This window comes from Osmerus mordax, chromosome 14 (assembly GCF_038355195.1).
Source record: "Osmerus mordax isolate fOsmMor3 chromosome 14, fOsmMor3.pri, whole genome shotgun sequence".
NCBI classification, from domain to species: domain Eukaryota; kingdom Metazoa; phylum Chordata; class Actinopteri; order Osmeriformes; family Osmeridae; genus Osmerus; species Osmerus mordax.
In genome coordinates this window covers 7,553,495-7,565,684 of record NC_090063.1, presented here as the reverse complement: position 1 = coordinate 7,565,684, position 12,190 = coordinate 7,553,495, and positions in this window count along the sequence as shown.

The following is a 12,190-nucleotide window of genomic DNA, read 5'->3' as shown; positions in this document are numbered from 1 at the left end:
TTATAAGTCTGTGTTATTTATATCCTTTTACTCATTATGACCCAACTAGACTCTTCTGAAGGACTAAATATTGGATCAATGATTGTGGTCACCAAGTGTTTGTGACAAAATGTTTGTTGAGTCAAAATGTAAACCCTGGAGGCCCTCTTCAGTAGATTTTTCGAAAGTGCCATTTTTATTATTCAAATGGAACTTTAGATGTGACACAGACATTGCTGGTTCTATTGTAAATTATAGTATATTGGGCATAACCTTGATAAGGTAATATGTGTAATATATCCAACTTCTTTACTTATGTCCATACACAACATTGACAAGCAAATGAATGCCATTCTACACTACTGTAGGCAACCTAGATCTCTCAGTTTATAAGTAGTTTGTAGCTAATGCTAATGGACCTGCAAAATATGGTGATTGACAAACACACGTGGAATTATTTAGCAATTTCCGACCATCAGTTTTCAATTTAGCAGGCATTCTTAAATCCATGGTGGCTGCTGCAAACTGCCTTCAAGTCACATTTTCTGTTCTGCTCTAAGACTAAAATCCATAGCGAGGCTCAGTGACTTCCTGTCTGATGGGGACCCTGCACTAAACACTGGTTCTTGGGGGATTAAGTCTCAGGAAATTATAAAGTTTTTTCTAAGCATATTTCAAACTACCTGGAGTTAATAAACCCAAGTATTCACTGCAAAGTGTCTGCTGGGGCACCAACAGAATTATAGAAAGACAGGGAAAAATACATCTGACAAAGATGAGCCTATCCAGAAAGGATTCTAACAAATTATAATTTAAAGTGGAAATGGACACACATTGTGCTGTGCCTACAGTGTACAAATACATTTCCAATTCCCCAGGTCTATCATCACACCACAGCAGACTCCATCAATAAACACTGAGGAGATTACATCATTGTGAATGTAAACCAGGGCAATACTAGAAATATATTTAGGTGGATTTCCATGGAAAATTATGTCAGTTGGTTACCATGTCAACGTCACTTGAATCACTTATTTTTTCCTGTGTGAACAAATGTTGCTCTCTCCAAAAGATGTTCCAATTGGCACTTTGTTCACTTGGTTCTGATGGAGAAAATTCTAGAAAGAAATTGAAAGAAAAACCAAAGGTTGATGACCTGTGCCATCCAACAGAATGGTCCGACAGCTGGCATCATTAGATTGAAAATGTAGGTCACTTCTGAAATGAATCGAAATAAAATGTCCTAACACAATAAATTAGGCAAACAATTGACATTCCTATTTGCATGAAACAGCATAATACTTTCAGTGCGTCCTTGTGGAACAAACTGTAAGGGAATAATTGCTTGCAGGCTCCTTGAGGTAACTTTTTACCTTATGTGCAGCAAGGTCAGGAGCAGCCATCCCTCAGTTGATGCAAAGCATTCTAAAACACTTAATATCTAATTTCATCTTGAACATAATTAATTCTCCACCACCTCTGAAGAGACACAATACCTTCTACATGATTGATAATGTTGTGCAGCAGTCCTCTTGTAACATGTTGAAGTTAACCCAGTGCCCATCTCATCACTTAGACAGCTGGTACTGAGGCTAACACTCACAGAAGACTTCATTTAGTAGTTTCCCCCTTAGTTGACATTTACACTGTATGAATATACTGTATGCATGCATGGTATAGTATACATTTTAATAAGTTTTTTGTTGACATTATTTTATTTAATACTTTTACATCTTCATGATTACATTTTTGTATGCCAGCTGTAGCTAGAAACCTCGATTGGATTTGAAGGATTTTGGCTTGTTCAGGTGTATTTTGGCAAAAGTCATTTCATTTATCCTACCTATTGAGTCTCCAGCTATGTAATGCTTTCATTATGTTGGCGAGGGGTGGTGTCACTTGAATGTACTGTTACATTGTATCAGAAGAACAGATGTACTGTAACGAAATGCTGAGAGTTGTACTTTCTCCTTCATTTGAACAATCCACTGAAATTTACCATCAAGTTCTCTCTTGTAGCCACATCCAGGGATGTTGTCAAATGAGCCACATCCAGGGATGTTGTCTACAGCACCATTAGCCTTGAAATTCATGTATGGTAGACACAGGAACAGGAATCAAGACCTCTGGAGAAGGACTCGTAGCCTTGAAATTGTAGTATATGTCTGACCTCAGAAAATGTCTTAGTTTTATAGTAATTTCTCTATGCTAGTTGTAGTGTGGTACATACAGTGACACATAACTGGAGTCCTTTTCTATTTTTGAACACGATGAATTTTTATATTCCAGGCACATGCAACTCACCACAAGTGAGACTCAAAAGTGCAATCATCTGCTTGAAACCAGTTTGTAACAGGCACAAATGGCATATAATTGGTACTTTGGTAAAAGTACAAAGGTGTTATGCTAAGCCATCAGTAAAGATTAATTTTATAATAGAATGTCTTCAGTTATTTGGAAGAACTCAATACTAATGTAATGATGTGCAGGAATAGCAAATAAGACTTTGGATCCAACCAGAGGATATGGCACATGCATGCCATACATTTCTTAGGGGCAAACAACATCTGAGGCCTGTGAATCACACTGTCTTACATAACTCCATCTTCCAGAAATGGCCAGGAATCCTTTGTGAGTGTCCAACTGCCCCAGATAACAGCATGCATCATGAGAGTCTGACCTATGTCCTTTGGAGGACAGACGGACAAACAAACGGACGGGTGGGTAGACACATTACCAGATGGACACTAACAAATGAAAAATAACACCAACGAGAGTAAAGCAGAGCGTTAGCTGTTACATCAAAACATTGCTGACATTTTCCCTCCTCTTCACAATGCCATGTTTAATCATACCGATCTACTGTGCCAGGTGAAGAATGTTGGTAGACATGGAGGTTGCTATGGTGGCAATCAAATGTCTTTTTTTTTTTAAGCAAATAAGATTTTCTGGGGATAGACCTTGAGGAGTTGTAGTGTTTTCTCAGTTTTTGTTCTACTACTGTTTGGCATCAACGTGTAGAAATCACCAATGTGTACAAATTACTTTGTATTGTATTTAATAAAGCCAGATTGACTGAATCTTCTGTTTTTTTCCACATTTAAATGGAATAAGCTGTCCTAGAAATGTATTCGTCGGGTGTCCTTCCAAACCTGTTTCCTGAGAAGGTGTCCTGCGGTGTCATCTACATTTTTGACATGACATAGCTTCTGTTGCTTTCTTCCCTCTAAATCTCTTCCAAAGCTCTAACAGGAATGGCAAAAAGTAAACCATCTTGACTTGCCAACCCTGCATACAGGTTTGAGAGGAAACCGGATATGATAGGCTCAGGCTGAAACAAGCAAATTCCTTAGAGGAAAACCCCCATGTCATGAAAATATGTAAGGCAGCAGGCAGGTTGGGTGTGATGGAACTTGAGGAGAACTCCATTCCCATGGACATACATGAAATGTCTGGACAGTATTACTAAACACAAAATGAACACCTGTTATGACCACAGAGGGCAGTGACTATTAACTGAATTCAATACTTCTTAACTCTGAAAAGGTGCACCCATTTGACATTTTGACAGTCTTTAAATACTTTTCAAAAGACTGGGAGGATTGTGATACTGTACATAAATCATACCTGATCTGCCCTGCATAACTCTGTCTGTTTGACTTGCTCGCTCATGTTTGCTCGCCCATGCAAAGGTAGCACCTCAGAAATTTCCTCTGAACTGATACCACACCTATTAGCACATTCCAAAACACTCCCAACCAACACACACACACACACACACACACTGTATCTCTCCCTCTGCCTACACATGGGCATGCAGAGACACACACAAACCCTTTCTCTACCTATAAACAACAGAGCATGGTGGAATCCTATCTCTACAAACAGCAACATTAACTGAACTTTAGTAACCTTCCTTTCTAAAGATTTTAGACATTTTGAACTGTCTAAAACGATACAAATTGTAAAACCTAAAAACTGTAATACCACCTTTTCTGTTGTATGTGAACCTGGCTAAAGCCTGTTGTTACCTACAATGGTGATACTGTAGGCTGCACAGTAATAGTAGTATTGTAAGCATTGTGAAACCAGGTACTATACCATACCAAAACACATACTCTAGCAATGTAGAAAGAATGTTTGACAGTAGTGGAAAAGCTTTCATCAATAAAGGAGAATATGTGGAGGATATTCTATATTCTCTATTGCCCCCAACTGTTACTGTCTCCCAGCCTTTTTATCCTTTGTGGAGGATCACCTTTGTGAACACATACTATACAGGTTCAGACTCTCTATCTCTTTCTCTCATAACCCCCTCCCCCCCAAACACACAAACAAATAATAATAAAAGCACACACACACATTGTCTTTGGGCTACGTGTGTGTCCCAATCTTTTCATATCCAGATGGTTATCCTATTGAGAAACCAGGTGGAAACTCATAGGCATGTTTCCAGCTGGATGTGAAACTGACCCCAGGACTCTGGACCACAGAGCAGAACAGCACCTGCAGTCCTAGTTACCTTACCACGCTAAGGCCCTTCCTCCCCAACTCTTAATGATTCCACAAGGGACTGGCCACGCTCGAGTTACTAGTGATTCCACTAGTGACACTCAAAAGCATGTTGGCATTCAGATGACCAAACAAAACCCACTGACGGCCTGAGTAGACCAGTCAGAGGAGACGCAATGGTGGAGAAGTTACTGTAAAAACCACAATAGTAAACAGCCATCCACAAAACCTGCACAGCTCACGTCTGGTGGTCGGAACTGGGAACACAGTGAAAGCTGCCACTTTGGAATCTACAGGACACACTTGACCATGCCCAACCTGTTTACCCAAGTAGGTCACCGATGCCTTACCAAATAAATCCTGTGATAGGAAGTGACTTGTTTGTCTAAGAGCACTTGACGGGGAGATTGGACTTGATAACACCAGTAAGTACAAGAGGGATAGAAGGAGAGAGGGAGAGAGAGGGAAAGAGAAAGAGAGAGAAACAAAGTAATCAGCAGTCAGGCTTAATACTGATGAAGGTGTAGAGCAAGCTTCAGGTCAATTGAGTGACGGTGACTTTTACTGAATGGTTTATTTGTGGATGTTTTCTGGAGAACACCCTCACCAATAACAACAATTGACTTGTGAATGTGACTTAAGTACAAATATGCATAGATCCCAGCAATAAATGTAATCAGAGACAACTACTAAAATAAAAGGTATGGAAAGGTGCCCTAGAGTTTCAAATATATACATTTAGTCATTTAGCAGACGCTCTTATCCAGAGCGATATACAATGAATTCTCCTTTTCCTCTTCTTGAATAAATTAATGAAGTCGTATCATGATGTGCAATCTCCATGCCTTTTAGCAAAGATATGAAATAATAAGAGGGTGTGATAATGAAGGGAACCCTCTACAATGCGAGTAAAACACTTGCATATTATATAGCTTGACCAAATTTCTCGCTATATAGGCGACTAAAAATGATATAATTAGCCAATGGAATATTATTATTATTATTATAACTAATTTATTATTCGTTTTCAATGACGCACTGTTGCTTGACTGAGAGCGCCCTCTGTCCAGTGTTGGAGTGCGAGTTAACATGATTGGCGGCAGGGGCGTCGAAAGGTTAATTTTTTTTATGCATGTGCTGAGGGGGTGCTAGATCTTTGACAGGGGGAGCTTATATTTATATTATATATAAATACTATTAAGAAATGAGCAAAACTTGGCCACTTTTGATGCTAATTTGAATGGAACTGCAGTTGTGCTAGCTGCCGTCTCTGCATCCGCGGCTAACGCATCAGCGGACTGCTCTGTTCCATAACTAATTTTTTGGGGGGCTATCGGGGTGCTTTGGTCTTTCTTTGGGGTGCTGAAGCACCTGCTAGACCCTCCCTAGCGCCGCCCATGATTGGCGGCTATGAAAACCCAGAAGTACAATTAGTTATTTTGCTCCTGCTCAACTAAGAAAACGGAGATAAAGTAGTAGAACAAAGTAACGGAAATTTGCTAGATTTGTCGCTGCACTGCCTCTGTTGCTTTTTCGCACAAAAAACTCGACGTGCTTTTTCGGCACTTACAAACACCGGCTTATGGATGCAAAGTAAAATAAAATTCGAGTATGAGCAGAAAACGCTTGATATTTTTTTTTGTTAAAGAGTCCTGTTCCTTGTTCAGATTCATCATTCTCTGCCAACTGCTAAAGAGCCTTCAGTGCTCATAAGAGAATAACATAACTGACTGCTGTTATAGTCAGTCTGGAGAACAGAATTTTGTTGGTTTGAGTTTTTTCAAAGACCTTTGAGAATACCGTTACTGGTTCTTTTGATTGCTCTTCCTCTGCAGCTTTACCTTTTCATACGATGAGTATGTCAATACATCAACAGCTCCACATTAGGCTACTTTGCACGTGTGTTTGCATTTTTCCAGGCTTTCAAGATTATTTAACTTCAGTTGTAAGCTGCCAGTTTAACTTTGGGCCTTATCAACCTCTGAAATTGCAATTTCTATTTTCATCCACTTGTCCAATGAAAAACATTCAGCATCCTCACATTGGAACTAGTTTTGTTGAAGGGTCTCCATGACATCCTTTCTCCATGAGTTTTCCTGCCTCATTCCTGCCATCCCCCTGCCCCCCCCCCCCTCCCTGCTTGCCTCCTTCTGTCAACACATCCATTATTTATGAATATTTCACCGGCATTTATGTAATAACGCCATGAGTGGATGAATTTTATATGGTGGGCTACTTGACAGGCATCTGGTGTTGGGTGAGGTCATCGTGTTATTAAACAGCCTTCCTAGCATGAACTCATTGTTGCATAACACATCCAGCACACAAAACAGCCTTTCCATCAATAATCTTTCAGATTCTATATGCTCTATTAGGCATGACTGATGGACATTGTTATTTGCAGTGAGTGATTAGACAATAGTCAATTTGTGACTTTTTCATGTACATGGTGAATGATGGAAAGAGGAGTGAATATACATGGATGTGTGCAGATCAGAAAAGCAATGACGAGCTGCTTACCTCTGGGTTTTAATTTTATGAACTTACTTGTTTAATGATTAGGCTGAGAGTGCTTTAAATGGGAAGAACTCTGTTGTTTCCATTTCCTCCTGTATACAGAGGCATAGCCCTGGCACCACTCAACACCACTTCTTCCTCTATCATCAAGAAAACACAAATATACTGTATGTTAGAGAACCTTCACATAAATCGCATAATGGTCTATAATGGTTTCACACAGTTGTTTTAGGAGTAAACCAGAAATCAGTTCCAACATGTATTTGAAACCGTCTCTCCATTTGATACTTCGTTCCCCTTGTGATGCCCAAATTAATTTCCTTCCCCAGGAGAGAGGAATCAAATCATGTGCAGAGGGTGGGTCCAACACATCAAGGCCCAGCACCAAATTGCAGCAAATTGTTTACAGCTAAGAAACGGTGCAGTCTCACGATAATGGCAGCCTTTGGCCAGATGACAGAATGGAGAAAGAGCTTGGCTTCAACACTGCCATTTGCTTTCCACCCCCTTCAAAGCAGGGATGTGTTTTGGCTTTGTATACTTGTGATTTGCGGCATACCCCTTCCTGAGATAACATCATGTTTGGATTTTCTAAATTTAGTCTGTGTGATGGCCCGATAGATAGGGTCAAAGCCCAAATTACTGACATTAGAATGAGAAGGGACCAGCGATGGTTTACCGTCAAGAAGAGAGATAGATAATGCAGATAGAGATGGCTGTTTCCATCTTTTGTTTACTAATGGTGGTTCTAGTGTAGCAGAGATAAAATGGTTCTGCATAATGAAAATGAAGTTTGACAAAATGTGTTTCATATGCACTGGCATTGTTCTCAAGGCTTCACCATGTTGGGAACTAGTATTTAAATGTAGTCTTTTGAACACCACTCTCCTTCCATTTCTGCATGTTCAGAGATAAGACTAGTGGGTAGAGATTGATACTACTGTACGTTTTGCTGTATTATGTTTCAAATCCGGAATGTAAACATTAGGGTAATCTGTGATCTCACGAGTGGGGTCGGAAGTAGGCTTTGATGGATAACAGCCCCACCCACAGAAATATCTTATATCCTCACCTGATCTTGTGAGTAAATAATCTAATGTGAATTTTGATTATGGCACAGAATCTATTCATTTTCAAATGTATAAAACTTCAGTGATTCTTTGTGCCTACAACTAATCTGTGCTCAACACATCACTTCCCAACAGAGCACTTCCCTATGTACAAGACTGGTTTATAATAGGGCTAGTATTATTTACTTGTCGTAAATAATTATGTTTAATGTTGGTGAGTATAATTTGAAGTCCGAAGTGTGATGGTGGTATTTTGCCAACTCAGAGTCACTGTACGCCTTGAGCGTCAACCACATGATCCAGCTCTGTCCTTTAATAGCAATTTATTAAAAGACTCTGCCTTTGACCAAAATCCATTAATCCCCAAACAACACAGTCTATTTTTAGCTGTATTGATGTTGTTTTGTTCTACATTCTCACTAAAAGTGCACTCCTGGTTGCTACTGCAAATAGCAAGCTACTCAGAATGTTGTAACTGGATGCCAAGTGGTGGTCTAGCATGCTCTCTGGTTATCCTCCAGAGATTCGTCTCCAAATCAGGATCAGACATTGCATCTGGGTTGAGGCAGAGCAGCAAAAGAGAGATAATAAGAAGTCCGGTAGAAGAAGGGCTGGATACAAATCAAATATGTTATGTCTTTGATATTTGTTTCTTTTTACAGTAAGCATCACAAGTAGTTTTGTTATTGTGGCTTTCATACACTTTGAACATTATACAATGACTATGAGTTTCAAGGGCTAACGGGGAATGAAAAGGGTATACAAAACGTTTTTGGCAAAGTTTTTAAGTCTTGATTCCAGGGTTTCGCATTTGCCTTTGGAGACAACTGCTGGGATATGACAACATAAAAAAGAGGAGTATAAAAAAACTCAATAAAATTATCTGTCATAGGCAGTGCAAACATGTTGGGCATGCTGCAAGGTTTGGTTTGAACTTTTCACCCTGTATGCTAACACTGCCCTTGCTCTGTGCAAAGTTGAGAAGAGGAGAAGAGCCTTTGGCTGCAAATACAAGTCTTCTTGATATACCTCTTACTTTGCACACCTTGAGCAGCTTCTCTCTTTATTGTTCTTAACAAAAAACAGATATGTATAGGTATATGTTTGGAGAGCGTCTTTCTTTTTACGGGCAGATTTGAGCTTGAGGTTAGGTTATTAGCCCACAAAGAGGTGCCATCACCAATTCTAGCCACCAATGGAGGCTAGAATTGCCTAGATATAGATATATAGTTTCTAAAAGCTTAGGGTTGTTTGCACAATGCAAGACAAAGCACATGCACCTTCATTTCCCCTCCAGGATTCTGACTGTGCATTTAGTTGTGTTACTGCTGCTCCTGTGGATTCCCTAATGAGGTGTTTTCTAATTCACCCCCCACTCAGGTTCTGAGTTATAATCCAAACTATGCTAGCATGTAATTGCCTCATGGTACTCTTAAAGATAGCCTATGTGATTTCCTGGCATCTGAACGTTCTAGAAATGTTCTTTTGAATCTTAAACACTAATGCATTTTATATTTGTAGCTGACTTCATTTTCCAACTACACTATTACACCATTGAAGGCAACGGGTAGGTAATGTTGTTGAGAAGACATTTTTGCAGAAATGAACTTCATATCCTGACAGCAACCAATACATATAAAAGGTTTGACAGTAAAATGAAATCAATCCGATATTTGTGGGCATCAAAGAACAATAATAAACACGACCAATTATTAAGGTCGGACCGGTACTAATGATTGGACGGCTTTCGGAACGAAAGCAATGACTGGACAGGCTACTTGTATGTTTGTCTACTTACTTCCCGGCAGTGTTCATGTGTTTTGGAGGAGTGGATTTTAAGGGACGGGGTGGGATCTTTTGGTTTGAATACTTTCAAACTCAAGCTAAAATACCTAGGTTCACAAAACTTACCTATCCTGCCTTTAATGTTGTGCTGTTGTGTTGGAAGGCTAAGAATCAAACTAGCACCTTGGGAAAGAAATACATGACTAACATGATTCATCTATTGATAAAAATTCAATGCTCAAAGTGAGAGAGATAAAGAATGATTGAAGAAGAATAAAAAAATACTTTATATTATCAATGTCACATGTCAATGTTGTTTCTAATTGATTCATCTGGCTTAATTGGTTTTGCAGACATAAAGGATCAATGTGGCTGGGAAACTGCAATTTAGTGATGTTAGGGCTGTCAATCCTGAGGTCAAAGCTTTTGTTAATAGAAATAGGATTTGCTCAGACAATGGTGATTACAGTATAATTGAAGTGTTCCCTTGTTAGGTCATCTTGACGTAAATAACAGAGGCTAACCCTTTCATGTCTAGTCAGTTACCTCGTAAAAAATAAATAAAATAAAGGTAAAATGTATAATCGAAATGGTCTTATATAAATAAAGTCAACTGATTAGTGGAGAGTAGCATTGTAAAGCTATGGCAATTAAGTAATAATTACATAATAAGGACTGAGTAGAACTCAATTTAACATCCCCCAAAAAACGAGTTAGGACAGAAACCCTCCAAATAACTGAATGTTCAGTAAATAATCTACCACACACAAAGTGAGAGGCTCAAACCACACCCAGAAACGTGCAATGTTAGCATGCACACGCACCCACACATTTACATCCCTGTAGTTCTAGGTCAATGACCCCTCATTCACAAATTAGATCAATTTTCATTATCTAAGTAAGGGTATCAATATTAAAGAAACAAGAAAGAGGATATGTGTGTGTACATTTCCATTTGAGAGTGTGCCCAGTATCCTTGGATGCCTGAGATTCCAGATAAATTCCCCCTGTGCCAATTGGAGAGAGGTTCCGCAAAGCTTCCGACAGCTTCAAATGCCCGTGACACATGGCAGGCAGAAAGGGAGACCATCAAGAAACCTTGAGATCTTAATCACAGTCATCTGTAGGGATACACTGAATGTTTGGCAACCAAAAATAGCACAAAAAAAATACACTTTCGGTGTTTGGCCGAACAAGTGAAAAGGGTGAATAAAGTTGACCAGATAATTATGTTTTTAATGACGCAATCAAATAACAACCAGCGTGGAGTGAGTCGCGAGCACTTTTATGCAGCAAACATTGTCAGCATGATGAAGCATTTCAAAGTTTCCCCGAGAAAGAGGCAAACATCACCACATCAGATCAAAGTGCCTTCAGAGTTACAAATTACAGAAGTAAAGATAGTTTTGTGCCCTTTCTCAGTGCTAAAACTCCATGGTATCAAATTTACATTACATTTACATTTAGTCATTTAGCAGACGCTCTTATCCAGAGCGACTTACAGTAAGTACAGGGACATTCCCCCGAGGCAAGTAGGGTGAAGTGCCTTGCCCAAGGACACAACGTCATTAGGCAACGCCAGGGAATCGAACCGGCAACCTTCTGATTACTAGCCCGATTCTCTAACCGCTTAGCCACCTGATATCCCATTCAAGTATCAAATAAAAAGGCATTCAACTGTAAAACTAATGGAAAATGAATTACTGTCATTCACATGCATGTCATTTGGCAAAGAATCATCCGATCTAACCTCTTCACATAAGTACACAGAAAGTACATGCCATACATGCTGGAAGAGGATACACAAGCCTACTAATAACCCAACACAGCCTGGTCCCTTTACGTAGTAGTAGTCTTTAGGATATTACTTCAAACCCACAGAAACCCATTACAAATCCAGTTTGGTGATGTGGACATCAATGGCACTCTCTCATTGCCTTTAACCCTTGTGTTATCTTCGGGTCATTCTGACCCATCAGTCGTTGTGACCCACCGTCGTATTGCGACAACTTTACCGCATACAAAAACAAAGTAAAGCATTTTCTTTTAACCGTTGGGCTGTCTCAGACCCCCCACATTGCGAAGGTTAAAAGAAAATTATTTGTATTTGTTTTTGTATTGGGTAAAATTGGGTAAACACAACAATGGTTCGTTATGAACCTTTGGGTCATGTGACCCGAAGGCAGCACATCCAACATGAGAGAGTAGAAAGCTTCTGAAGTTCCTAACATGCTCTTTGCGTGCTGACCACAACTGATTAGATACACCATTGCATCTGAAGAAAAGAGGCTTTCAAGTAGCTAGTTAGGATTCCAAATGTTGCACAA